Here is a 25893-nt window from a genome sequence, read left to right as displayed (position 1 = left end):
TTTTGACTGAGTATGGGAAATATATGTATACAGTGTCATGGGAAATATAAGTATACAGTGTTGAACAATCATAGGTTTTAATGCTATAATATTATGATAGTAGTCTTAAACTACTTGTCCCCAAAAGATCTGTTTTCAGGATCTACATTGAATTGATACCACTAACGGAGTAACAAGTTTTGTGGCACGACTGCAAACCCTCTTTGGCAGCTGTGAGTCTAGAAGTTACAAGTTTTGAAAGAGGTTTGGTGGTACATTTTGCAGATACAGCTAGTAAACGTTTTTTTAGGAATCTTGTGGAATTTAGGAATCCAGTATATAGACGGTAAATCAGACTCATCTTCCTTGGTAGAGAAACCAAAAGAGGATAGCACAGACTTATGGTTTCACAATATCTTCTTTGGAGAGTGTGGTAGCAGTATAGGTCTTATCACCGCTATTATGTTCTACGTCAACCTATGATTATAAATATTGGATGTAAAACGTTTTGCAGATAAAAAAAATGTTGTATTGGACTTTGTCTGCTGGTACAACATATTTGTCATGTATATTAGACAACTAGTAGATTTTGTAACATAGTTTTCACCCTGTTAAGATCTAAAGTATTATTTTTGTCTCACAGTACATGTTTAATTCCTCCGCCAAATTGATGATCTTACTTTTGCAATGATCAAACAACTTTGTACGAGAAATGGAAATTTTGATAATACTAAGGATGAAGTTGAAGGACTATGGGAACGACTCCACTTCAATTTCTTCACAGACGCGCATCGCTACGTCTAATAACTTAAGGGGATCTTGTAGAATCAATACTTACACTCTTAATAGAATATGTATCTACAATTCGGTCATCATTTGAATCACTTTGAAAATCGTTTATACTTACATTCTGGACACTAGGTTCTGAACTTACACTGAATGAAATATTTACAGTCTGCTCAATTGGGTCTTGACTTACATTTTCGGGAATTCTTACAACCTCTGGTTTATTCAGATCAAGGAAGTAACCCAAACGCAGCCATAATCGACGGCGTAAAAGACCGCTTTACAAACCAAGATAGAACCATTGGCGTTCTTGCTTTTACAAACATTTACACCTGTACCCCAAACTCCTCAAGTTCGTCGTATTTCAGATGTCGTTCACCTGTTCTTTGCATTTTTTTTTTAAATTCCAGGCACTGTTCTGCTCTCATAACAGTGATAAATGTATCAAAAATTAGCTGAAATGTAGTCCTTAACCAAAGTGGACCAGTCTTTTACCTTTTTGACAAGGCTTTTGCCTTAACAGCTTACGGTGCTTCTAAAATTTAATTTGCCGAATCGTTTTCCGAATGATTGACAGCTTTCATATATCTATGAAAGTAATAAGGGGTTGGATAAGTTATACTCTTATATGTTATCTTACTAGGATATAATGGTAAAAGAATATGATTAGCACTATGGAAGTAAAAAGTTCCTCAATAATCAGTAGGAAACTTCGGATTTGACTCGTTTTTAGACATCGTCGCATTTGCGTTGCACTATCGCGAATAGAGGAAGACGCTCAAACAGGAGAAGGCTCAGTGACTTTAGCACGAGAAAACTCGCTATTTGTAACAAGAAAGGGAGAAGACACACGAACCGAAGAAGGCTCACACACCTTAGTAGGAGAAGACACGCCATTAGTAACACGACCGAAAAGTGATAAAACCAAAAGTGGCCGGTCCTATATATTCGCTTTACGCTTTGGTTATAATAGAAAGTCGTCTGGTCAGTTAAGTACAGGATGTGTAATCTGTTTGCTGAGTAGTTGGTTTGGTAGATGACTTTAAGGTGTCTAAGTACGGTTTTGTTTGATCTTTTTCGGTAGGTGCTTCCTGAGTTATATAAGTAGTAGTTGACTGAGTAGGGATTTTTAAGTATTGGTCCGGAGTGGTCGTTGAAGTCGATGTCGCAGTAGATACATAATCTTACCATCTAAGTTTCAGTGGCCACACCTGCACTGCTCAGATGAAATCCATCTTTTCTCAATAGGTAGCGTTTTAGCTTACAACCTATATCAAATGAAGTTTGTTCATTATAAGAGAGTCGGGAAATAGACTATACTATATTGAACAATTTGTTATTGATATATGCTGTCTTTATATTGATCATAGAAAACCTCTGTCTCCAGGTTACCAGGTACAAGTTCTGCGCACGGGGTAAGAGACCAAAGAGCAAGATCTTGCATCTACGGTAAGTCTGCATGATCATCTTCACTAGTTGCTGGTATTTACAGAGTTTAATACACTGTACAATAACACTGTAGTTGTTGGCCACCCTGTGACCAATGACACCCCACATCTACTCGATGCAGTAAGCTCACACAGTCATAATATCAATATTTTATAATTTCGAAAAATGGTCAATTTACTTGACCTGAGAATGACCTGCAATTAGAACACCGTTAGGTATGTTTCATTAGAAATTGAAATTAAACTATTTTTCAAGGAATGTGAAAAAAAAACGAAGCACTATAGGAACAAAAAACACTGATAAATTGAAACACAGAAAACACTTATACAAAAGAACTACTTCATTTTAATGAATTACTTAGCTCAGCACTATTTACAGAAGGTTATATATTTTTAAATCAATTCAGGTTAAAAACACGATGTAGCGCGAATCAGAACACTTTTTATCATAAATATCATTCAGATCAGCTATAAGTGTTTATATAGAAAATTCTAGTAGTACTCAAATTTAACATCTTGCTCATCTTCTTGATTAATGCAAGCCAACCAATGTTGTTTGAAATCACTTAATTAAAGACAACTAACCTGGATAACAATTCTTTCAACAAAGGGTATTAATAATTATGTATTTTTTATTCAAATTGAAGATAATCGGGAACTTCTTTTTCAAACATATTTATGTCCATTTCTAATTTAAAAATGTGGTTTATTCCGAGATAAAGTTCATTATTTTTTTTGTTATTGATATTAAAGATAAAGGTAGGCTGCTTTTATAACTGTTTTATTTACGCACTCCGATATTGACTCTTCATGGTAAAACTGTTTGTTTCTTTAATTAATGCAAAATTTAAGTGTCTTTGCAGTTTTTTAAATTGTTTTTGACCAGATTTTTTTTAACAATTTGTAAAATAATAGGGCAAAGTAACAAAAAAAAAACAAAAAAAAACCGGTTAACGCCTTACTCTTATGGGGCACCTTCCGGTCAACATTGTGGTTTTCAAAATAATTTTGCCTAACTATTTTTTATTATAACATAGGAAATAAAACTGTTTTTTTTAGAATATATTAACGGTTATTGACCAGGGCTTTCATAAATTTGTGAAAGTCGATATCAAAGTCAAAACTTTGCCGTCACCATACTCCGATAAGGCATATTCCGTTCAAGACTGTAGTTTTCACCAATGGTTCTGTAAATAAAACCTTTTATCTTTAGATAACGTGATGACTTTTCAAGCAAATTTGTCAAGTTTCCTTTCATCTCTGGCAATATCCCTTCAGCACCTGTGTATGGAGTGTTCATATCAGAACTCATACGTTATGCCAGAGGTTGCCGATACTACGCAGACTTTTTGTATCGTGCTATAATTCTAACAAATAGGCTTCTGGAACAGGGTTATGTTGCTACAAGATTGAAGTCATCACTACAAAAGTTTCATGGTCGTCGTCATGAACCCTTGGCTCGTTACGGTGTATCCATCTGCGCCATGAAATCTTATTTATTCAACGTGTCATAGTTTTCCTTTCCTCTTTCGTCTAGCCCGGACTTCACTTTTTGTGAACAACTCGACGGGTGTTTCTAGAAAAGCAGATGAAGCTTACCCTACCAGTGCACCTGGTCCATGCTCCAAGTTTCTAGTGGAGTCCGAGTTGCTCATTTGTTTTTGTTACTTTGCATGTATGATTTTAGTTGTTCTTTGTTGTGTATGTCTGTTTTCCAAGTCTTGTTTTTTGTCCCTGGATGACTTTCTTTTGATTACCGCTATAACCTTGGTTCCCTTGAATACTCTTTAAGAAATGACCTTTGAAAGTGTAAAAAATCATTCCGTGTTTTCAACCCTTCTGCGTTTTAGACCCCACCCCAGAAAATTTACATGTTTCAGACTAATAACCAAAGTCAATGATTGTGATTTACCGTCTATATACTGTATTCCTAAACTACACAATAATCCATATAAACAACGTTACATAGATGGATCGGCAAAATGTACTACCGAACATCTTTCAAAACTTTCAACTTCTATACTCACAACTGTCAAACAGGATCTCCAGTCTTACCACAACACTTTTTACTCCCGTAGTGGTATTAATTCAATGTGGATCCTGAAGTATTCAAAATATCTTTTGGAGACCCTCAATTTAAGATTATTATCAGAATATAAAAGAAATAAAACCTTTGATTTTTCAAAACTGTATACTTCTATTCCCCATACTCAGTTAAAATCCCGACTCAAAAACATTATACATCGTTGTTTCTTCAAAAAAGATGGTACACCCAGATACAGATATTAATTTTTGGTAAAGATTTCTCATGCTTTGTATGAAATAATTCCAAATCATCTTCCAAATATACAGAAGACGATGTTTTCAAAATGCTGCGATTTTGATCGACAACATGTTTTTTTCCAAAGTAGTTTTTCAACAAACGGTCGGCATTTCAGTGGGAACATACTGTGTTGCTCTACTTGCTGACTTATTCCTTCACTCTTATGAGGCTGATATTATAGCTGATCTGATCCGAAAGAACATCGTTTAGCTAATTCCTTAGATCACAGTTTCCACTGTATAGATGACGCATTATCGTTAAACAATGCTTATTTCGGGGATTTGATACACCGCATCTACCCAAAAGAACCTGAGATAAGGGATACTACAGACACTGTGAAGTCAGCCTCATATTTTGACTTACACTTAAAGACCGATGGTAAAGAAAAAATATTGACCAAACTTTACAAAAAAACGTGATGACTTTTCATTCAAAATTGTCAACTTTCCTTTTATCTGTGGAAACATCTCTCCAGCGCCTGCGTATGAGGTTTTCAAATTACAACTCGTAGGTTTTGCCGGAGCTTGCCAAAACTATGCAGACTGTTTGTATCGGGCTAGAATTCTTACAATTGAACAGGGTTATTTTGCGACAAAATTGAAATAATCACTACAGAAGTTTAATGGTTGTCATCATGAAGTGATGGATCGTTACAGTGTATCCATCTGCACCATGAAAACTGGTTTGTTCAGCATGTTCCTTTCGTCGTCTACCCCGGACATTTATGGGCAACTCGACATGTGTTTATAGAAAAGCAGAAGACGCTTACTCTACAGGTGCTCCCAGTTTTCAGTGAAGGCCGAGCTGCTCGTTTACTTTTGTTACTGTTACTTTTTATGTATTATTTTATTTACTTAATGTTCGTTATGTTTGTCTTTTTCCATGTCTTCGTTCTTATACATTTTTTTGATTTCCGTTAGAATCTTTGTTACCTTGATTACTCTTTCGATATATTGTAATAAATTGAATCCACCTGAACAACTGAAGTACTTTGTGCTTCCAAATATGATATATCAATCAAGAAAAACTGTTCGCAATTTCCTGTGTGCAGTAAAAATTGATATTTTTCAGAGTAAAAACACATATTTTGGATTTTTGGACATACAAAATGTACACCATCCATTTTAAGTACTGCATTTTTTTCCAAATATGATATATTTGTACAAAAAATATTTTGTTTTGATAACTTTCAATTAAGAAAATATATTCGCAATATCCTGTGTGCAGTAAAAATTGACATTTTGCAGATTAAAAATACATATTTTGGATTTTCGGACATACAAAGAGTTATACCGTCCACCGTAAGAGCTACACTTTGTCCAAATATGATAGGTTTTACATATGTTTTGTTAAGCGTCAAGAATAACAGTTTGCATTATTCAGCGTTCAAAGAAAAATGACATTTTTCAGGGAAAAAAAATAAACCCATATAATTTGGATTTGTATACATATTAAGAATTGTCGCATCAACCTGTAGTACTACATTTTTTTCAAATATAATATATTTTGACACAAATTTGGAGACATTTTGTTGTTTTGATAATTTTGAATGATAATAAAAAAAAAAACAGTTCACAATATCTAGTGTCCAGTGAAAATTGATATTTTTCATATTAAAAACATACATTTTGGATTTTTAGACACATTGAGTGTTATGGCATCTACCTTAAGTACTACATTTACCAAATATGATATGTTTCTATAACAATTTTGAGAAATTTTTGTTGTTTTGACAACTTTGCATTGAGAAAATCTTTGTGAGGTACCCTGTGGTTAGGGAAAAATTTACATTTTCCGACTTGAACATATATTTTGGATTTTCAGACTTATTAAGAGTAATCACATATAGCCGATGAGCTATTCTTTTAATGACAATTTTTACCTGAATCACAAACCATGTATGTTTTGTTCAGCCAGTGAGCTAAGAACTCTTGTTTGCAGTGCAACATGAATAATACAAATTAGCATTTTTAAGGCTAAAACATGCACTATTCATTGTTTTGATTGATCAGAAGTTATCCCATGCATCCTTAAAGAAAAATGACCATATTTTGTTTCAAATCATTCATTTGCTGCCATTATAGTATAGATATGTATTGATATTTAAAGACAGGTCTATTTATGATTGAACTTTGGGTATCTTATTTCATATGGAATCCAACTATTTTTATTAATTTTACGATTAAACTCTGATTTTATTCACATGCCATGGATAGACGGACAAAGTAATACTAAAAAAGAAAAGATATTTAATATGAAATTGGATGCATAACTTTCTAAATAAATTCACTTTCAACAAAAATTTGATTCTTTTTCCAAGATTCATTTGCAAACAAAAAATTGCAATATGGGTATTTATCGCTTGTCGAAAAAAAATAGTGATATCTTCTCTACTCTTCGTTTATTGCAGTGCTAGCTCGGGAGCATCGTCGTACTTTTGTACAGGGTGTATGTACAGATATGAAAGTGATGTTTACGGTGTGCTAGTTAAAATCGATAAAAGCGAAGTAAATTGACATACTGAATTCTGAAAATTCCCCTTTTAAGTTCCCTTACAAACAAAACCGTCCATACAAGAAGTCACAATGACTTAAGTTACAAATCAACAAACTTGACATATGGATTAGAATGCAACTTTTGTGGTTTAGTATATGTCGGAGAAACGCATGAACGATTAAACAAAAGAATATGCGGTCATCGTTCGGGAATGAACACCACCGAATTCCCGACAATTAATCAACACTTTAATCAATAAGATCATTCAATCCTCTCTATGAAAGTTCGTATTTTAGAAAAAAATTACCATCCTACGAACAGTCCCGTTCTAAGTAAAAAATATCGTAGGGAAAAAGAGGAGTACTGGATATGCAGATTAGGTACTGCAATACATTACGGATGCAATGACAACATCAAAAGTATAGGAAACATTTCAAGCCAATATAACAACAGCATAAATGTGATGAATTTATTTGACAAACATTCAAGACGGGAAAGGAGTCATGGCCATCGCCAATATTCGTCACCTAAGTTACATGATGTCTCCATAGATGGTCTCCTTCCTTTCATACAAAAACTCTTGGACTTCATCACATTAGAACCAAACTTTATTCTATACTTCTCACTTTACTACACTCCCTCTAAAAACAAGTCTTGACACTCTTGTTTCTGACCCCATCTCATTATTATACAGACTTGTTGCCATCATTTTGGATATTTGTTTCCACAGACTCTTTAAACCAGTTTGTGTGAAAAGCCAAGATGAGGAAAAATGATCATTTTTTCCACTACCGTTTGTCAACAAAGGTATAGATGCAATTAACTTGGCTAACATCCTCCATCAGAAAAAAAAACGTTACCAAATAAATTCTCCTGTTATTCAAAGACCAATCCATACCAATTATTTCATATTCCTATACTTCACCCATTGCATCCAAAATTTTCAATTATAAAAGGCTATTACAGAACCTCGAGATTGAGGGCTTCAAGGCTAAACCACCTGACTGTTCTTGCAAGAACTCTCCATTCAAATATGGTCTTTCTGGTCACGTCGTTACGGGACATTTAACCATCATCGAAAACGAATCTCTGCGTAATATCCTTTCTAAAGGTCCCAAGTATCGTGAATCACGCTCCATAAATTCGAATTATAACTTCGAAGTTCTTATGGATGCCGTCGAGGACTATGCAAGAAAATGGATAAAACGAGAACAAGAAGACATTGATTCTCTGTCAGAGTGGTTAAAGGCCGTGAGGTTTTTAATTTTGAAACGAATGAAAGTTTAAAGTAGTTTAATGAGTGCCAAAGCGACATCGGTTTTTAAAGACCCCGATGTAGCAAAAACATTGTCTACTATATATGACAAGTATGTTGCCGTACCAGCAGACAAAGCCCAAAACAACATTGTTTTTGTCTGCAAACAGTTTTACATCCAATGTGTATTATCAGAGGTAGACGTAGAAAATAATAGAGTGATAAGACCTATACTGCTACCACACTCTCCAAAGAAGAGATTGTGGAAAACCATCAATCTGTGCTATCCTCTTTTGGTCTTTCTACCAAGGACGATGATTGTGATTTACCGTCTATGGACTGGATTCCTAAAGAACACAAGAATCCATACGAACAAAGTTTCACAGCTGGATCTGAAAAATATCCCATCAAACCTCTTTCAAAACTTTTAACGTCTATACTCACAACTGTCAAAGAGGGTCGACAGTTCTACCACAATACTTGTTACTCCCGTAGTGATATTAATTCAATGTGGATCCTGAAAAATTCGAAAGATTTTTAGAAGACAATCAATTCAATACTATTATCTGAATATAATAGCATTAAAACTTATGATTTTTCAACACTGTATATTTCTATTCCCCATACTCAGTTAAAATCCCGACTTAAAAACATTATACATCGTAATTTTAAAAAAAAAATGGTTAACGTAGATACAATTATATAGTTCTTGGTAGAGATTCCTAATACTTTGTAAGAAATAATTCAGGAAAATGTTTACAAAATGCTGGAATTTTTAATCGACAACATATTTGTCCAGTGTTATGGACGTGTTCTCAATAAACGGTCGGCTTTCCAATTGCAACAAATTGTGCTCCTTTATTTGCTGACCTATTCCTTCACTCTTATGAGGCTGACTTTATAGCTGATCTGATCAGAAAGAAAGAATATCGTTTAGCTAGATCCTTTAATCTCAGTTTCCGCTATATAGATTACGTATTATCTTTAAAAAATCCTAACTTTCCGTTCATCTGTGGTAACATCTCTTCAGCTCCTGCTTATGGAGTGTTCATATCACAACTCATCCGTTATGCCAGAGCTTGCCGAAACTTCACAGACTTTTTGTATCGCGCTAGAAATCTAACAAATTGTCTTCTGGAACAGGGTAATATTGTTACAAGATTGAAGTCATCACTACAGAAGTTTTATGGTCGTCATCATGAACTCGTGGATCGTTATGGTGTATCATTCTGCACCATGAAAACTGATTCATTCAGCGGGTCATAGTTTTTCTTTTCTCGTTTGTCTATTCGGCGAGTGTTTCTAGAAAAGCAGAGGACGCTTACCCAACGGTGCATCTGGTCCATGCTCCCAGTATAACGAGTTAGTGTTAACACAACAGAACAAGATACAGAAAAAGGGTTAAGGTTAGGGTAAGAGTCAAGGATAGGGTTATGGTTAGGTTGTATCTGACCTCAATCATGCGTATAAACATACATACAGACATACACACGTACATAAAACATGTACATACAAATACACACACGTAGAAATACACATTCAAACAAACAATGTTCTATAAACCATATAAAAACGAGTTTAACCCGGAAAAAGTGACAGTTGTACATAGACTGTCGTAGAGTAAACATGTTCCCTTTTTCCATTTGTTCAAAGTCTTTGAGTAGAATAAATAGTTTAAACAGACATATGAGATTAGTTCACCGTTAAAATTTGGGTCAGATGTTGATGTTTGTCCAGGGTTATGATTACGTTAGGGTTAGGGTTAGTTGTTAGGGTTAGTGTAAGGGTCAAGGGATAAGACTAGACTCCTACATAGAAGTAGTATCTTGGAATGTGCTGAGGTTTCAATTTAGTTAATTCGTTGGTTAAGTTATGATTTACCTTTGGAAAAGATCAATATCAAAATAGCTGTAGTAGGAGGAGGTAGAGCTACAGTTTGAATCAGATTAAAGTTTTGGAACGAACAATAACAAGTGTTAGACGCAAGGAAAGGATGAAGAAGCGGACAACTACGTGAATGATAATAAAACAGATTAAGGGGAATTTCAACACTACGACTTTTATCTTAAATTGAAATTCAATGAAGCACGTGATATAGTTTCATAAAAATTCAATATAGAGAAGATTGATCTAAGCCCTAACTTTATAAAAAAAAAAACAAAAACAAAATATATATATACAATAAAAAACGGTTGGTAAAGTATGAAGGGAATCAAAACATTGAAAGTAATGAAGAGGTAAAAAACAAGCTATAACAGACCGTAACCAAATCCATGCCTTTGATATCAATAATACCCCACTTAAAGTAACAGACGTCAAGTTACTTAGGAGAAGACAACATGAAATAAACTTGCAGAAAAAAACTAAATCTTGATCTTCCGATTTAAACTTGAAAAGTAAACACGACAAAAACGAACCCAGCAAGCAACACTGACCGTTTGGAGCAAACGAATGCTGCAGAAAGAACGATCCCGAATACAGCCAGCAACAACTAGAATACGCCCATACTCGAGCAGCAGCAGATAGAAGCAGCAGGAAGAATGATCCCAAATACGACCAGCAGCAGCAGAAATATCCCCATATGTGAAAAGCAGCAGCAGAAATACCCCTCCCCAATTACGAGCAGCAGCAGCTGGAATACACACACCTCCTTATTCGAACAGCAGTAGCACCAGCTACATTACTCCAACAATCGAGCACCAGCAAATACAAGTAGATAGGACCCGTGCAACCTGGTTTATCTGACAACGATATTTTGATGACTGTGCAAAACCAAGATGCTTTGACGACAGTAATACACCAAGATGCTTTGATGAACGGGCTACTCCATGACCCGTATACAACCAATGCGCTCATGTTTTCCAAAGCACGAAAGACTGATTCCGAATGAAACTCAATAATTGCAATCCAAAAGCCCAGCAGATGGAAAATTTTTTTATGTATCCGACAGTTGACCGCTGAATGCAGATGACTATAAAAAGAAATGTAAAAGAATACTGGTTAACTTCGTGAATGACCAGCGAAGGAGATGGACGTACATGGAGCAATAAAGATTTACTATGTAGTTCCCTGTAGAGGAATTCACTCAGAAAAAGTCACCAGTAGTGATGCCGTACATGTGTAATGGACAAAAGAATGTGCCAACTTTAAACCAAAGAATGAACTGACAAAAGAAAGTGAAGCCCCAAAAAGACCTCGTGGTAGACCAACTGGAGAAAAGAAAAAAGTCGACCAGAAAACAAATGTGATCCTTATAAATGGAACTGCATAGAGAAGATTTCGGAACAAAGATAGTTAGGATGTATTAATAACGTAAAACGTACAACGTCAGAATATCAATTACAAGAGGAAACCAGAGCGGAATCCTTGTATAAGACTCGATGACCTCAATAGATCAAGAAAGTTTCAAAAGTTCAACTAGATGAACCATATTGATCTAAGATGCCCGAACCTTATGCGATGAGAAGATAGTTCATCAAAAACGGAGGAGCAATATGGGATATACAATGAAAATCTAGTTCAAAGACCAGAAGTCATGTAAACCGAGGAATGAAAGGAAGTGAAAATTAAATAGAGTGAAAAAAAAAACAGCCTTGACGCCAATGATACTCGAATGGGAAGACTACCTATAGTAAAATAGTATGAAATTTAATTTTTTCATATCCCAGTCCAGTCAAAATGTTTTTGCGATGTACCATGTATAATAAAAATGGACATTTTTCATATCAACAATACATTATTTGCTTTTTTAGACCAATAAAATGGTATCGCATTAGTTAAAATAGCTTAATTATTTTAAAAAAAGTACTTTTTACCAATATTTTATGAAATTTTGGTATTGTTATTCTCCTGGAACAAGGAAAATGTGTTCCCAATGATCCATATACAACAAATATGGATATTTTTCACATAAAAATTACTTTCTATTCATATTTAGAGCAATAAGATGGTATCGCATTAGTCAAAAATACTCTAGTATCTAAATATTGAATATATTTTACACCAATTTTATGAAATTTCAATATTTTCATACTCAGAGACCAGTGAAAATGTTTTCACAATGTACCATGTATAATAAAATGGGCATTTGTCATATCAACAATGCAATATTATTTTTAGACCAATGAGATGGTATCGCATTAGTTAAAATAGCTAAATTATTTCAAAATAGATTGCTTTTATCACGATGATCTAAATTCAACAAATATGGACATTTTACACATAAAAACAGTTCTATTTATTTCATATTGAAAGCAATATGATTGTATGGTAAAAAAAATAACTTAATCAACTAAATTTTTCTTCAATTTTAAGAACTTTCAACATTTTCATACTTCCAGACCAATGACAATGTTTTTGCAATGTACGAAGTATAACGGTATAACGAAAATTAAAGTCATTTTTATCAATTTTATAGACATTAAAGAGTAATCAAGGGAACCAAGGTTAAAGCGGTAATAAAAAGAATGTAATCCAGGGACAAAGACCCGACATGGAAAACAGACATACACAACAAATAACATAAAGTAACTAAAATCATACATACAAAGTAATGAAAGCAAATTAGCAACTCGGACTCCACTAAAAAATTGTGTATATCGAATGTGTTTATTAAAGCATAATTCACATTAATGTAAAATTACATGTACGATATTAGCATTCAACAAAATACGACGAACACGTACACTGTATATCATAAATTATTATTAGTTTCGTTGTGCAAGTTAGATTTCGAAATATACCAATTACTGAGACGAATACTGCCGGCGGACACGATCATTCGTTTATCGTGCTTTGTGCGACCTGTTTCGTGTGGCTTTCGTGTATCATGTGCTTCATGTGAGTCGGATTGGGAATGTTACACGTTTCAGGAGTTATATATCCTTGGTTTCTTTGATTATATTTTGACAGAACCAATATTTGTGACACGTATCTGGGAGCTCCATTAGTGTTACTAAACTGTGGCCGAGTTTAAAATCACTTGCACTATGATGATTGTTGCTAGCGAAGCAGGATACTCTTAGCCTTTCGGAGCTCTAGATGTCAATACCGGATTTTTGTGTGAGTTCATATTGCAGGTGCAATAGTTTAATAGTTTTGTTTATGTCTTGTTTTCCTTTTCTGATTTTGATGTGTCTGAGTTATCATAATGCTGGTGCTGCTGTTATTTCAAATGATATTTAACTTTAATAGATATTTTTATATTTTAACGCAGATGTTAATGGGTGGTAAGAACATTCAATTTTTGGTAACCTCTTTATTTTAACATATATATTTTTTTCTACAAATGATAAAGAAAACTTCCAAACTTTCCAATTAATAATAATGCAAACACATTTCTAATATACTATTTTATACATTATATTAAAAATTCGAACTTACCTTATTCTGAAACAAATTCTTGTATGCATTACTACAAGGATGATTGTTCAAGTTTCTTTATTTTGCAACCAAACCTATTGTCATATGATGTAAAAATATAATGGTACTGTCTACATTTTGGTTAAATTTTTGCTAGACTTATTCGATGATTTATAAGTAAATTAACAATTTTGTACATTTTTTTTTATTTTATCCATATTTCTATTTTTTTAAACAAAATTGAAGGTTTTGTCCCATGCTCTTATAAATCATCTTCATTTATGAGTCTTTGGTACAAATCATCGTACAGACACACTATATCGTCATAACCATTGGATGATAACAACTGTACCAGTTTACCACTCTGTAGAGAGGAGTTTCTGCATGAAAATCCCCCATGATGTTATGAACAGTTCTATTGTGAAACACGTAGGAAGGGGAAAAAGCAACTTTCAGTTCAATTTTATTGAAAAAAGTATTCGGCAATGTAGCTTCTCCATATATCAGTTACTATTTCAGTGACACTTATTCGGAAAGCCATTTGTTTAAAAGCTTTAGGAAACCATAATGTAGCTTGGGCAATGAAAGCAGCATACGCGTTTTGAGGAAGTACAAAAATTTTGTCAATATCAGGCTTAGCAGTAAAGTTAAATGGGTTAAAGGTCAAACGATAAATTGCGTCAACATCTGCCTCACCGTTAGCTAGTGATTGAATTATCGCTAGGTTTGAATTAGCAATTTGCACACATGCCTTAGAGAGGATATCGGGATTTTTCAGTAAATCTAAAGGAAATCCTCTTGTCCAAACACGAGTTTTTGTTACACTGAAATAGGGATATGGGTTTATCAGTACAGATGTACCTTTATCCTCACAAGCGCTAAAATAATCTTTTATCCTTTGATATCCTTGTTTGCTTATATATATATTATCATCATCAAAATCCCATATCAGTTCCTCTCGTTATGTATTGCAAACATATAACCGATATGTTTTCGTGCAAATGAGCTAAAAGGAATCGATTCCGCTAAAATAGGATACGATACAAATGCAACTGTTCATCAAGCGAAAGATACTTTGTATTCAGTTTTTTGTCTGATCCTACATTTGAAAAAAAATGTTTTTCTGAAGGTGTTTTGACATCAGTCACAACGACAAGACACCAATTTTCCAAACTTGACACATATTTGATCGCTTCTGACGGGTTGAATATCGTTGTTACGACAGCCCAGTATGGACATCTGTGTAATGTATCGATTTGATAGGCTAACGTATTATTAACAAAGTCCGTGTAGACGGACGAAACTCTCACATTTTCTCTAGAAAAAAACCTTTCCAGACACAGATACATCTCTTAATTTGTTTTCTTTTAATATTTCGTTGTTTTTGTGCATGGTCTTCATGAATGTGGAAATTGTAACCTTGTGAAATACTATATGATCTTGGCAATAATTAGGGTAGCATATTTCATCCAATCTTTACTATCGGGTTGAATACTAATATGGTTAATTTTAACGTTCTCTGCTTTTAAATCAATATCTATAAATCTTTTATCTTTTTAGCCAGTTTTGGAGTGAGGTTGATCCTAAATCTGAGCCCTTTAATGTTTTGCAATTGCATTTTAAAGACCGACATAAAGCCTGTTGAGCTATCAATTTGATAACATTTTTCCAAGCACAACAAACATTTCGTCTATTTGTCCAGTGTTGTGCCATTTCCATGCGTAATACAAATTTTCAGACACCACTTTTCTTAACCTTTCAAAGACTTTAGGTACGCAAAGAAATATATCATCTATTCGTATTCCAAGTTCAGCTTCAGGATATATTTCATGTTTGTATTTCAATATGATGTACACTTTTGTACCATATTTGTTACGAGTCCCATGCTCTGGTACATTTAGATACAACATATCTTTATGAAATCGATTCTCTTCTTCACTTTTGGTCGTGTTTGTATCTAGAAAAAAGTTATACACCATGCGGAACGGCAAAATCTTTCCCATTTTTTGCATTGTTTTTATCCATGTTTTTCTTTGAGAATCCCTCCTTTCACGAAATTCAGCACCGCTTAATATTTCCATCACCACTAATGGACGTTTGTCCCAATTCGTGTCTGAACTTTGATCTTGCAGACATCTCAAGCGAACTGCATTTCTAGAACAATTAATTTGGCATTGATATACCCAGTATATACATAGAACTGAAAAGAGTACTGGTAGATAAATTATTGGTGTTGAATATAGATTTTTAAGAACCATATCTACATCAATAAATCGAATTAATTGTTTACACTGGACTCTGATTTCTTTCTATAATGTGCATTGAAATTTTTTACATGGTTTTTTATACAATAACTAACACAATGGCGAGATGGTAAAATAATATATTTGTACATGTTGGTCCTGAAAATAACTGTGTTTTCAATTTATTTTTTTTTAACTTATGAACTACTGCGTTACTATTTCTATAATGATTTATCGTAAAAAATGATAGATGTAAGCATGGATGTACAGAATCGTAAAAAAACCTTGTGTATTAAATGGCTTCTCTTGATACAAATATTGTTTTAAAGATATGCTATATTGAATAGGCACACTAAGAAAGCAATTTAAATTTTAGGTAAAGAAATAAAGTAAAAAAAAATTGTAAAGATTTGGAATTCATCATACCTGTAGCTGAGTTTGCTGTGTATATCAACTCGTTTTGATAATCCTTTAAAAGTATATAATACAAAAACAAGTAAAATTAAGGTATTTAACCATGATAATATCCTCGGAACAAACATATGATCATACGGGTATAAGGTATATATTTAAAGTGCTTATTTCAAGATTAGAATGATTGTTGGCACAATATTTATAGTTTTGATAGAGTATAGATTTCCGGTGACTACTGTATTGTTTACAATTTACTTATTCATAGAAATTTAGCATTAGGATAAACATTTGTCACTTTATCAAACAATTACTCTTACAATGTATGCAGGCATCGACATAATACGTGTCATACTTTAAAACAAAAGATGTAGTGAGTAACTTATTAATACTTTGTGTTTGTAAGCCCTTGCACGTACATTTTGATATATTTTTTTTCGAATACAGTCTAATATTTATGAATTTTGTTTTGTTCTTTTTTTATTTTGTTTTGTAACAAAACAAAAAACAAAACAAAACAAAACAATACAAAAAAAACCAAAAACCAAAAAACAAAACAAAACAAAACAGAACAGGAATAAATGAACAAATTGATTCATGAGTATAAGGCAAATAACAGAGGTAACAAAAATACATGCATTTACCAGAATTAAACGTATATATTACACAAATCATCACACATTGTTTTGACAAAATGATTGCCTTGAAGGTAAAGAATAATCAAGAGAACCAAGGTTATAACGGTTATCAAAAGAATGTAATTCAGGGACAAAGACCAGACATGGGAAACAGACATACACAACAAAGAACATAAAGTAACTAAAATCATACATACATTTCACAAACTAACAAAAACATGAATGAGGAACTTCAAAGAGGGATTTGAAGGAAAGACATACAACCTACCCTGTCAGAGCTACTTCTTACAAGTGTATGCTAGTTTAAACATTATCAAAAAATGAAACTGTTGTTAAATTACAAAATAAAACAGAAATAAAAAAATCGGCGATCCACAAAATTTTGAAAATGTGTACGTGTTTGACAAGGTAAAAGGAGAAGCTGTGATGTCTTGTCTGTGAAATTTAATAAGTATAATGATATTTGCTTTCGCATATGCTTGAAACAGAATGCGGCAGATCGTACTTAGGTCAATACAAGTGTTTATCATTTTTTCAAGTTAATTTGATAAAATTAAATATAGAATTATTTTTGCAGCATCAACTATATCTTCATTCAAAAATCCAATCAAGATTGCATTGCCCCATTCCCCATTGCTCCATACCCCATTGCCTCATGCCCCATTCCCCATAGCCCCATCCCCCATTATCCCCACCCCCTTGCCCCATTTGAACCATCCCCAATTACATCGCATTATTTCTTGGTGTTTAATCCCTCTTCCCCCAAAAAGAAAAATGAAAGTAAATGTTTTATCATGCACATATAATGTATTAAGATGAACAAAGTTTTGTACAATCAAAATCAATTTTAGAATCTGGCAGCCGGGTTTGAAAATCACCGAAATCACGCGATAAATATATCGTAAATTATCACCACTCGGGGCTGCATGAGAAATAATCATGCTAAATATTCTTAAAACTATAGATAAATATATTAATTGTTAACGAATCTAGTTTTTGAAATGACTGTTAATTCAATTATATTTCTAAAAAATGACATATTTCTGCAAATTGTATGAGTGCGAACAGTTTTTATTTCAATAATGGTGCAATATTATTGTTTAAAATATAAAAAAGGAAATATTAGTATCTGGTTGGTGGTGGCAACACTCACATTTCAATTAAAACGTTTCAAAATGAAAAGGTTTTGCAAAGTCTATGTATGCAAAGAGTAATCAAGGGAACCAAGGTTATAGCGGTAATCATAATAATTTAATCCAGGGACAACGACCACACATGGAAAACAAACATACACAACAAAGAACTTAAAGCAACCAAAATCATACATACAAAGCAACAAAAGTAAATGAGCAACTCGGACTCCACTAAAAACACTTTGTATATACCTATCAGTGTAAAACTTATATTGTATGGAATGTTAAAATTGTCAATATAAGTATAATGTTGATGGCTGTGATGCATATATTTCAGACCAAACTTGTAAAAATGAGATGCTTATGCAAATTAAATGGATGCAAACACTAGACATTTTCGTAATTGTCTTAAATTATTTTTTAAAATGTAAATATTTTCAAAACAAGCATCATGTATGTAGCTGCAACACATGGTCATAGTTTTCCTTTCCTCGTTTGTCTACCCCGGACTTGACTTTTTATGAGCAACTCGGCGGGTGTTTCTAGAGAAGCAGAGGACGCTTACCCTACCGGTGCACCTAGTCCATGCTCCCAGGTTTTAGTGGAGTCCGAGTTGCTCATTTACTTTTGTTACTTTGTATGTATGATTTTAGTTACTTTATATTCTTTGTTGTGTATGTCTGTTTTCTATGTCTGGTCTTTGTCCCTGGATTACATTCTTTTGATTACCGCTACAACCTTGGTTCCCTTGATTACTCAGTCAGTCAAATTCCTCACAAATGACACATTTCTTCAAATTCTTTGAGTGCAAACAGTTTTAATAATTGGTTCAATAGTATTGTTTTTAAAAAATGACAATATAAGAGTCCAGTTGGTTGTTGCAACACTCATATTTCAATCCAAAATCTTCAAAATGACGTATTTTTGCTAGATGTATGTGTACAAACATATACATATCAGTCTTAATTTTTTTTTTATAAAATGTTAAAATAAGTATTATAATAATGACTGTGATACATATATTTCAGACCAAATTCTTTAAAATGATTTTTTTTGCAAATTGAGTTTTCCTCAAATTTCCTTAATGGTCTGAAGTAATTGTGAAGAATGTAAAAAAAAATGTCAAAATAAGCATCATATGTGTAGAAATGGTATGAGTGCGAACAGTTTTAAATTTAATAATGGTCCAATATTATTGTTTAAAATATAAACAAAATGGCAATATATGTATCCGTTTGATGGTGGCGACACTCATATTTCAATCCAAAATCTTATGAAGGACATATATTTGCTAGATGTATGTGTACAAACACATTTTTATATACCTCTCAGTCTAAAACTATTGTACAAAATGTTAACATTGTCAATATAAGTATTATGTTGATGGCTGTGATACTTATATTTCACACCAAGTTCTTAAAAGTAAGTTGTTTTTTGCAAATTAAACGATTGCAAACACTGGATATTTCCTTAATGGTATAATATTATTATTTAAAATGTAAACAATTGTCAAAAAAGCATCATATATGTGACTTTGACACATTTATTTCAATCCGTTTTCCCAAAAATGACATATTTTTGCAAATTGTATGAGTCCGAACAGTTTAAATTTCAATAATGGCGAATTATTGTTATGTAAATATAACACAATGGCAATATGAATATCGAAAATCTTCAAAATGACATATTTTTGCAAAGTGTATGTAAGCAAACACTTGTTATATACCTAACAGTCAAAAACTATTGTATAAAATGTTAAAATTGTCAATATAAGTACTATGTTAATGGCTGTGCTACAAATATTTCAGTAAACCTCTTAAAATGAGATATTTTTTTTAAATTGAATGAATATGAACCCTTGAAACTTCTTTAATGTTCTGTAATAATTGTTAAGGATGTAAACATTGTCAAATTGAGCATCGTAAGTGAGGCTGCGGCACATTTATTTCAGTCAAATGTTTGAAAAATGACATATTTCTGCAAATGGTATGAGTGCAAAACGTTTTCATTTCAATAATGGTCCAAAAGTGTTCTCTAAAATATACAAAATGGCAATATTAGTATCCGGTTGGTTGTTGAGACACTCATATTTCAATACAAAGTCTTCAAAATGAGATATTTGTGCGATTTGAAAAATTGTAATGACTTGAAATTTCCTTAATGGTCCAAAATAATTGTTTGAAATGTAGAAATTGACACAATAATCAGCATATGTGTGGCTGTCAAAGATGGCAATATTAGTATCCGGTTCGTGGTTGCAACACTTATCATGTATGTCAGACAATTGAAAGGGAATCAACGTTTTCTATTTAAAAACTGGTCTTGTTTTTAATTTTTAATATAATCAATATATCAATATTGAAATAATGCAAGTGTCTGTGACAAAATTATGTCAGTCTAAATTTTCAAAAATGACGTATGTTTCGGAATCGTATGAACGCAAACATTCTACAAATAAACAAAACATTTACTCTTTCAATTGCTGTGACAATCATAGAATTATGATAAGTACGTTGCTTAAGAAAAATCAAGGCTAAACATTTTTTTTCGATTGACCAATCAAAATTATTCCCTCGCCCCATTCCTCATTGCCCTATTCATTTACCCAATTCCCCATACCCTATTCTCCATGCCCCATTGATCTATCTATCATTCCCTGTTGCCCCATCTCCCATTCCCCACTGCCCCATACCCAATAAAATGGGAAGTTTATTCCAAACAGGTACTGTAAAATTTTCATATCCCTACTCTAACATTATGACAGAGCTTGCCGTAACTACGCAGACATAAAAAATTAAATTTCTGGAAAAGGCCTTTGTTGATACAAGATTGAAGTCTGATGATTTCCGCTAGACTTTTATTTCCCTTGATTACTCTTTCAAATACGTCGTTATTCGAAAGCTGTTTTGGTTTATGTAGTTTCACAAATTTGTTATTTGTGTCTGTATTTTCCTGATTTACATTATCTTTAGCCCGCTAGAAACTAGGTTCCCCTGATTACTTTCTTACATACACTACATATACTGTTGTTATTGAAGAAAATAAACACTATATAGTAATAATTCATTTCCACTTTTAGAGAGTAGCAATCACTCTGGAGATAGATTATTCACTAACAGACCAAATTTGTCTCTGAAAATATTTAATTTATCTTTTTAAAGGTACACATATTCAATAAGTATCAATTTCTCATTAAAGAACTTAAAATGGGAAGAAAATGTGCGATAAAACCAACAAAAAATGTGTTAAAATAGGGATATAGTTGTAGGTAATGGGTAAATTTTATGTAGACACTTTTGTTACATGTCAAAATAACTTTTTTCTTCAAAAATAATAATGTTTACAATGTTTACGTACATCGAAATGTTTTACCCCGGCGGGGTAGTTGTCTTTTTGACATATTCACCATATCCTATTATCATTGTTTCACCGAGAGTGCTATATATATACAGTGTAGCTTCTATTTTAAGTTTCGTTTTTAACTGCTTAGTAAGCGAATAACACAGATACTTTTTCCTTTTTCCAATCTTTCAAATACCATTATAACTTTCATATATTGTATTGATGATTACCTGTAATTATAAATATGTAGGTATAATTTATGTAATACATGTAAATCAAGAAGGTACACTTACAGGTGTTCTACCCCCTTCTGGACTGAAATTCTAAACATAGTAATAAAATGCTACCAATCAGAATTTTTGTTAGGAACTTCATGTTGTACAACAAGATAACTATTTTAGAATTTTTCAGTTAGTTCTTATTGACTAATTACATGTCAAATAAATTTAAAACTGAAGTTTTTTTTCACAAAATAGCTAGCATATGGTACAAAATTGATCATTTTTTTCCCATTTTTTTTGCCTGCCTTAACGTAGACTCACAAGTTTTCTTGGGATTCTGGCCATCTGTGAGCAGGCATTTTTGGGAGAGGTGCCACAGATCATATTATTTCAATGGATGGTTATCATGGTATTTTAAATGACGCTCTAGTGCCTTTTTCTGTTCAAAACATATCCTAATGAACATCGTTTAATGCAGGTATTAATGTTTTCGAGTCTTAAGTGAACGTGCTTTTCAACAAACGGTCGGCATTCCAATAGGAACAAATTGTGCTCCTTTACTTGGTGATATTTTCCTTCACTCTTATGAGGCTGACTTTATAGATGATCTGATCAGAAAGAAAGAATATCGTTTAGCTAGATCATTTCATTTCAGTTTCCGCTATATAGATGCCGTATTATCTTTAAACAATCCTAATTTCGCGGATTTGTTACATCGCATCTTCCCCCAAAGAACTTGAGATAAATGATACTACAGACACTGTGAGGTCAGCCTCATATCTTGACCTATATTTAGAAATCGATGGTAAACGAAAACTATTGACCAAACTTTACGACAAACGTGATGACTTTTCATTTAAAATTGTCAACTTTCCTTTCATCTGTGGCAACATCCCTTCAGCACCTGTGTATGGAGTGTTCATATCACAACTCATACGTCATGCCAGAGCTTGCCGAAACTTCACAGACTTTTTGTATCGCGCTAGAACTCTAACAAATTGGCTTCTGGAACAGGTTTTGTTGCTACAGTATTGAAGTCATCACTACGGAAGTTTCATGGTCGTCATCATGAACTCGTGGATCGTTATGGTGTATCCATCTCCTCCATGAAAACTGATTTATTCAACGAGTCATAGTTTTCCTTTCCTCGTTTGTCTACCCCGGACTTGACTTTTTATGAGCAACTCGGCGGGTGTTTTTAGACAAGCAGATGACGCTTACCCTACCGATGCACCTGGTCCATGCTCCCAGTTTTTAGTGGAGTCCGAGTTGCTCATTTGCTTTTGTTACTTTGTATGTATGATTTTAGTTACTATATGTTCTTTGTTGTGGATGTCTGTTTTCTATATCTGGTCTTTGTCCCTGGATTACATTCTTTTGATTACCGCTATAACCTTGGTTCCCTTGATTACTCTTACCAATATACAATTTACATGTATGAAATTTCGAAGGTCTAGAAACTAGTGTTGATGCTGGGAAAAAGGGGAAGTTGGTATTACTTTACTTGAAAAGAAGTAAGCCCATTTAACAAAGAACTAACCCATACGATAACCATTTTTCACGTGACTAAGTACTGAGGTCTCTCAAGACATATTTGACTGTGAATGTATTAGTGTAAGAGTATTTATACCAACGTGCTGGCAAATTTGAAAGAGTTGTTAATATCTGTCTATATTAATGATGACCAATTGATAGACATAGATTCTACATTTGAATTAGTCAGCCGACCAATACAGGAAAATTTGAGATACATGTATTTGAATTTTGTCACATCATAGAGAGTAAATTTGTAGTTCATTCATTAAAATATAAACTAAATGCATTGTCCTAATTCAAGATAGTACTACTTATACATAAATGTATTTATATGTTGTTTAAATTAAGATTATTTTTTTGTGATTTAAACTTGCAAAGTTTTGTATTTTACTCTTTTCAAAGCATGGCAGTCACTCAACAAAATTGTTAATGCAATGTAACCACTGGCCTACTCTTTTTGAGAGTCCAGACCTTAACCCAATTCAGATTTTGTGTATTAAAGCATTTTAAAAGGCGGAAGAAACCAAGAACACAACACGAACTTATTGATGGGATAAAACAATTGTTGGAGCGCTTGACCCCTTATGACAAATACATTGACCATGATTTAAAGTAGTACCTGCTGTTGAGGAAAAGGGAGCAGCTTCAGGAAACTGATGATCCATGACACTTTTCTTTCCGGTGGTGTTAATTCAGACATTGTGCAATCAAATAACAACTTTTTTCATGTATGTATAAATTCGCATAATAACCCCCTTACCAAAAAACAAACTAGACTGACATGCTAAATTTACACTGTTACGAAAATTGAAAGTATCATCTTGTGCCAGCTTCTGAGTTGAATTTATGTATTACTGTTCAATTCATTAGAGGATAATGAACATGTTGAAGTCCATTTAATCCAACAAATCAAACATTGTAAATCGACACCATACAGTATATAGTTATGTATAATTTGCTACTTAATATGTGACTAAAAAGTAATCAAGGGAACCAAAGTTCTAGCGGTAGTCAAAAGAATGCCATTCAGTGACAAAGACCAAACATGGAAAACAGCCATGCATAACAAAGAACATAAAGTAAGTAAAATCATACTAAAGGTTGGAATAAAGGATATGAATTTCAAAATGTCAAATTTCCCATAGACTGCCAAATAATCTGTTGGTATTCAAATTTCTTAAGTAATCAATTTTATAATTAGGTTCTACCATCTCTGTTTTATATAGAAATGTTTGTTACATGAAATACATTATGATACACATGTATAATGATTAATTAATGATAGTCATTACATTTTTTCTAATTAAATGTACTTGTAATTGAAGTTTTGTACTTTTGAAAATACACGTGTCAACAATATTACTGCACACGTCTTTTCGTTTCAGGTTTTGCTGTGATATGCGATTGAATGTGTCAGTCACAGTTTTATATTCCTTCTAATCAGTGACTACTTGTATCTTTGGTTACAAAGCAATCAGGCAGTCTGTCTATCGACATGTTTTTGTAACTGTGTAAAAAATGATGAAGTTTAATAGGAAGGTTGAGCATTATTATATATGTGCAAAGAGAAATTTGATTGTTATCAGAGGATTCCAAAAGGAGATCATTTATATGGTTAAAATATCATTCCTCTAAACAGTTCACTGGATTTTCATAAAATTGTATAGATAGGCTGTGCATCATTTATAAGAAAATATGTCAAATGACGCAAATGAAAATTTATTCAATTGAGGATTTTTATTAAATGTAACATGCAACCCAATTTTAAGTATATACTATCTTTTATATGCGTGCTCACAATATGTAAAAAAATTATGTCTAATTTTGTTTTTCCATAATTACAGATATCAATATTGCTTAGACCATGTTGCATTAATCATGTTTGCTTCCTCAGCTAGAAAATTGAAAACATTTAAATCTCAATAGTAGTGCTGTATAGGTCAATATTCTAAAGATACATGCATTTGTAGTTGTTTATGGTACTTTGTAAGTTCGTTTGATAACAGAATAAGTGTATATCATGTATCTTGTTTGAATCATGGTCTCCTTGTTTCAATCGTCAATAAATAAGAACTATATAACACCAATACTTAGTTAAACTATTGGAAAATGTAAATGGAATTATTTCAACATTTTTAGTTGCTTTTTTACAGAATAACATTTTAGGTTCCACATTTCTGTGCATTTGTCTGTGTGTACTTTGTTCAGTTCCTTTGTATTTCATAATTTTTTCCTTATTTGTTTGTTTTTATGTTGTTGTTACTTTTCAATTGATTCCTCCTCCTTTGCTACATGCAGTTCTTATATTTTATTATTGGATAATCACGAGGACTGGGTCTTTTTGTTGCTCTATAAGCAGAAAATACCACTTACATACCATAAATTTATTTTGTCTTGATTTAGTGTTTTTTTTTATTACTGATGAAATGATATGTTGGATTTGTATGATGTCTTACAACAGATGAAAACAAAGAAGATTCTTTGGTAAAGTGTAATAAGTTGATTTAAGATAAATGCTGTAATCTAATTGGTTAAAATAATTTTGTTATATCTCAGTGGATAAAAAATATTGACACTTCTATATTCAGTTAAATTCAGAGCTACTTTTCTCATGTTTAAAGATAAAAATATATTTTAAAATTAATTTATAAGAACAGAGGAAGAAATAGTTGGACATGTAAGTTACTGAAATGTTATAAAAAATTACATCCGTTTTAAAGA

General features: G+C 32.8%; 2 long non-coding RNA genes across 5 annotated transcripts; one reads left to right on the top strand and one right to left on the bottom strand.

Moving 5' to 3' along the window:
• Nucleotides 1–17440, bottom strand: LOC148613124 (uncharacterized). 2 transcript variants are annotated; one of them, XR_015923275.1, is made up of 5 exons: nt 17209–17416; nt 16318–16360; nt 13670–15848; nt 1954–2033; nt 1–456 (listed from the first exon to the last, which is right to left on the bottom strand). It is a non-coding gene; the product is annotated as an uncharacterized LOC148613124 (long non-coding RNA). The 2 variants fall into 2 exon arrangements; XR_015923276.1 differs by lacking the exons at nt 1–456; nt 1954–2033 and having other exon boundaries at nt 13710–15848; nt 17209–17440.
• LOC148613123 (uncharacterized) lies at nt 17318–25570 on the top strand. 3 transcript variants are annotated; one of them, XR_015923278.1, is made up of 3 exons: nt 17318–17449; nt 23575–24251; nt 24558–25570. It is a non-coding gene; the product is annotated as an uncharacterized LOC148613123 (long non-coding RNA). The 3 variants fall into 3 exon arrangements; XR_015923277.1 differs by having other exon boundaries at nt 17324–17449; nt 23575–23900; XR_015923279.1 differs by having other exon boundaries at nt 17328–17391; nt 23575–23900.
• Nucleotides 25571–25893: the final 323 nt, after the last annotated feature.

Source organism: Perna viridis, chromosome 6, assembly GCF_037379345.1.
Source record: "Perna viridis isolate PV_CMFRI_1.1 ecotype Kerala chromosome 6, ASM3737934v1, whole genome shotgun sequence".
Lineage (NCBI taxonomy): Eukaryota > Metazoa > Mollusca > Bivalvia > Mytilida > Mytilidae > Perna > Perna viridis.
This window is presented reverse-complemented; position numbering and strand designations above follow the sequence as displayed.